The following is a 5,223-nucleotide window of genomic DNA, read 5'->3' on the forward strand; positions in this document are numbered from 1 at the left end:
TTAATGACTTAGGTCATTTGAATGTAGCTTAAGTTAGATGAGAGTTGTTTGTTGTTTTTCAAGAGATTGACACTCTCTTGTTATCTCCATGCACTAGTCGAGTCAGCTTCATCCCATGGATTCACAATTATGTTCGTGGTTCTTGCTATGTCTGCAATAAGATAAGAGTGAGGTTAGGAAGCCCCACCCACAATTGACAAGGTTCACACTATCCTTAAGATGTATTCCTTGCATCCATCTAGCATCTTCAAAAGGATAATTTTTGAACTAATAAGATACCGTCGGATAATCTTACCATGTCGTAGTACATTGTCTTCATGCCGAAGGATAGATACGGGTTGTAGCACCGCTTCTTGATCTTTGATTTTTGGAGGGTCTTCAATAATTGGTTCACTTGGGGGACTCTCCTTTGTAGAGCTTAAGTAGGCTCACATGAAAAGCATTGTGTATGAGCCAATGGTTGGGTAGCTTGAGTCGATAAGCCATCTCATTGATTGGCTACAAGATTTGAAAAGGACCATAGTATCTTTTTGCTAGTTTAGCATAATCCTTTTGCTGCCTGTAGGATTTGTCATAATAACTAATATCTAATTCTCCTAAATGATTTTTTCATGTTAAACTGATCATTTAATATGGGGAAGTACCAAGGGAGAAAAAGCTAGAATATTGGTTAAGCTGGCATACCGGTCACACTAGGGATCCAAAGGAGGGAAATATAGGGATCTAAAGGGGGGGCCATTTGCAAAAGAGCAATGTGCACCAATGGGCTTAAAAGACCTTAAGGTTAAGCCCATTAAGACTTCCAAAATTCTAAGGTTCCAAAATTCAAAGGCTATGTCTAATGGTCAAATCCTAGAAAATATTGGATTCTTGTGGGAAGACTCAAAAGTCTTCCCACATCCCTATCTTGGAGGGAGCGTGCCCTTTTAGTAGGGGATGAGAGAGAAACACACACACACACACACACACACACACACACTAGCAAGCTCCCTTTACACAATGGGAATAGGGGACACATGTCAACTCCCTAGCCTAGTTGCCCCCAAGGTGCATTCAAATCCTATTGGATGGCCATAGAGGTGGACCAATGAGAATTAGGCTAGAGTACATTTAATTTAGTTCATTTAAAAACACTTGATAAAAGAACCATTAGAAATTAAGCTCTCTAAAAGACTATTGGACAGTCTCCCAAGGGGTCCAATGAGCATTCAACAGCCCAATGGCTTGCCTGATTCCTATTGGCCAAAAGACTAAGGGTCCAATGAGAGTTTAATTGCATTAATTAAATACCTAAAGCTCTCACAAAGGAAAACAGGGACACGTGTCACAAGGCTATCACTTATGCTTCTTAATTATCATTGGCTAAGCTTTTCAGGGTCCAATAGGATGCCATCATGAGTAAAAAGTAAGAGGGGTCGACCAAGAGAGAGAGGGGGCTGATTTTGGCAAGGAATTATCACACACACACACACACACACACACACACACACACACACACACACACACACACACACACACACACACACACACACACACAATCTCATGTGTGGAGTAAAGAAGACTATCTCCTTTACAAGCGTTAATGGAAAGCTCATCATCTACTCCAACCTTGTAAGAAGAGAGGCCTACACCAACAACTCTTGGCTTTGTGATGCAAATCCTGTAAAGTGTGAGCTTTGTCCTAAAGTGTGAGTCAAGGAGAGAAGAGAGGAATTATCCCACATGCTATGGATCAAGGCTGTAGAGCTACTTAAAGCTCATTTCATGAATGAATAAACACAACTCTATTTTGCACTACATGCTTGTCTATGGTGAGCTTGTGCTAAGCTAAGTCAATACTCAAGATTGTGTTTATGAGTCCAAGCTAATGCTATCTTGGAACCTAATTCACTTGAGTGATAACCTTGCTTACACACACACTCACACATTGACGCTATGTTTCTCTTTCATCCACCATAGCTAGCACGATCCCATTCCCAACAACTAGTATCACAGCTATGGCGTGCTAGCTAGGATTTTTGTTATGCGTTTGTGTGTTAGTACAATTAGCATTACTTTATCATCATTAGACAAACCCATTAGATTTGCTCTTCTATTGCATACCATATGCCGGATTAGTGTTCCATTGGTTAGCATGAGCATGTTCTTGAGCTAAAGACTCTTGGGCCACTACTCACTAGCTAATTGGAAGATTAATTAGCATAAGATTTCATTAATTTAGCCATTAAGAACTTGCATCTTGCATTCAATAACTGCTCATTATTTAGCAAATTGGCATTTGCAATTTGGTGTGTGTGCGTAGCCCCATTCAAGTGCTTTCCATCAAGCCCACCCATGCTAAAATCGCATCTCTTTTTCCTATTCTAAAGCTTGCTCAATCTTGCTCTCATGCACACCCTCATTCTCTGGTTTTCCCTGTAGATACAAGGCCCAAATTGTGTGTGTGTGTGTGTGCGCGCCTAAAAGGCCTTTAATGCGCACCAAAACCTTGTAGAAAATAAGCCCCAAAGCACTTCAAGTGGGCCCTACCAAGGTGGGAACACCCTATAAACGAGGGTCAACACTTGCTCTTTAAGGGGCCACACTTTGGGCGCCCACGACAGATCTGAGGCTGGCGGTCAACTGCATTGAAGCGGATTTCGGGTTCGCCAGCGGTCGGCTGCGAGTCAAGACTTTTCATCCGACAAGCCTTGTTGCCTGCACACCTACTGGCAAACGGACGCGCGCACATATCGACCGCTGCTGCCCGCGCTTGTGCGAGAGTGCTGCCCGCCGCACAACCTATCCTCGCCTGCCCGGTGTCATGCCCGATTGCCCTATCTGCCCAAAAAAGGTGCCCGCTTACCCGCGCGTGCCCGAACTACCCGAGTTCGTTGGAGCCCCAATCCCCTTTCCCACGGTTTTGCTGCACAAAGGGGCTTCCCTTTCTTGTGAGGACCTTTTCCCGTGGCACTCAGACCCACAGCCAGGTACTTCATAGGGAATGCTCCCACTCAGCTGCAGCAAGGAAAAATAAATCAAAACTAACACAAAATAAAAGAAGCTTCGAGGACATTAAGTAAAGATTCAACAAGGGATTTCAAGAGCGGCCATCAAACAAGCATCCGAAAGCTTCCGCACCAAGAATTCAAAAAAGGGATCACTCCTCGTCGGCTTGGCTAAATATCAAAGCAAAGCAAAAGAAGCATTATTTCTTTGTGAAGAGGGGCTTCACCGACTGTGAAGAGGAGTTTTACAAAAGGAGTAGAGCTTTACTAAAGGATTTTTCACTCACTCTCTCATTCTTTCTCTCTCTCTCTCTTCCCCTAAAATTATTGCAACCAAGCACAAAATTTTGCAAATAAGTTTTTTGTCATCAATTGTGCTCGTGTAAAGAGGTAGACACTGGCTAGGAGAGTCTTCTAAGCTAAGACCCCTCTATTAGCACAAATGGGGGACAAGGGAATAGAAAAATTCAACGGGGAAGGGTTTCACACCTGGCAAATGAAGTTAAGAGGTTACCTTATGAAAAAATGTTTGTGGTCTGTCATCAGCACTGCCTTAGAGCAACAAGACGAACCCGATGGAGTGCACACTAGGGCATCTACACTCATAGCGAGTGCACAGAATTTGGACAAAGACGAAAAAGCGTTAGGAATCATCATCACCTCCTTGCATGACAATTATGTGCAGTTCATAGACAAATGTAAGCATGCACATAATGCCTGGCATGTTTTAGAAAGCAATTTTGGAGTCAGGGCCAAAAGAAGTAAAGTTAGCCTCAAAAGACAACTTTACAAGATCGCCATGATTGAAGGGGAGGACATTGCTAGCCTGGTAAATAGGCTTAAGAGCATTGTCACGCAACTCACTTACATCCAGGTCAAAGTACCAGAAGAAGATGACAAAGTGGCCATACTATTAAGTGCACTTCCACCTTCTTATGACCACTTAGTCACAATTCTTGAAGAAAAAGAACCGGCTCCATCTTTTCAATATGTCATCAACTTAGTCCAAGCAGAAGAAAGAAAGCAAATAGGTTCATTAACTCCATCAGGAGGGGCCTTTGTCACAACATCCTCAAGGGGAAGACATTTTCCATCAACATCATCAACCGAAAGAAAGTGTTATCAATGTGGAAGAATGGGACACATAGCGAAAGACTGCTACACAAACAATCTTGCAGAAAGTGTGGTAAGAAGGGACACCCACCTTCTCGATGCTACTCACATGGAGGCAGTAGTAGTGGAGAAAGAAGCAGTAGCAGAAGCAAAAACAGAAGCAACGAAGGCAAGAGACCTACCAAAGGATCAGCTCACATGGTAGAAGACGAAGAGGACAAAGGAGAGACCAACCTTATCTTTTATGAAGATGTATTTTGAAGATGCATCCTCTCTACTTGTAGGGGAGGACTTTTATTTTCTTGTGTGGATATTATCATCCTATGTGGATTTTGTCAGCCTGTGTGGATTTTACCATCCTGTGTGGATCATGCATCTTCAGTATTTTGTCATAGTCCAAACCTCAAGGGGAGGATTGTAAAGTGTGAGCTTTGTCCGAAAGTGTGAGTCAAGGAGAGAAGAGTGGAATTATCCCACATGCTATGGATCAAGGTTGTAGAGCTACTTAAAGCTCATTTCATGAATGAATAAACACAACTCTACTTTGCACTTCATGCTTGTCTATGGTGAGCTTGTGCTAAGCTAAGTCAATACTCAAGATTGTGTTTATGAGTCCAAGCTAATTCTATCTTGGAACCTCATTCACTTGAGTGATAACCTTGCTTACACACACACTCACACATTGACGCTATGTTTCTCTTTCATCCACCATAGCTATCACGATCCCATTCCCAACAAATCCAACCAAGAGCCAAGCAATGCATGCATATCTCCTCTACCATGCTAATTACTAAGCTATGCTAAGCTATTATGAGTGATTATGTGAGGAGACATACTTCTTTCTCGTAAGAGTACTCCTTCTTCCTCTCAATCTACTCTCATACCCCGCTAGCTCTCACCATCTTCGAAGGTGTGTGAGGTCTTGGGTCTGAGACCGTGAGGGAATTGATGTTGTGTTTTACAAGTGTGAGCTTGGTGCTTGAAGTTTCCATCTTCATTGCACCAGAAAGTTATTGAAGGAACACAAAGTATTGCATTGTAAAATGTCTCCCTTGATTGGGGAAACCTATAATACAAAGCCTTTTGGAGGGGGGACCAGCTCCATGTAAATCCGGTCCTCAAC

This window comes from Adiantum capillus-veneris, chromosome 3, assembly GCF_014529385.1.
Source record: "Adiantum capillus-veneris isolate H3 chromosome 3, ASM1452938v2, whole genome shotgun sequence".
Taxonomy (NCBI): domain Eukaryota; kingdom Viridiplantae; phylum Streptophyta; class Polypodiopsida; order Polypodiales; family Pteridaceae; genus Adiantum; species Adiantum capillus-veneris.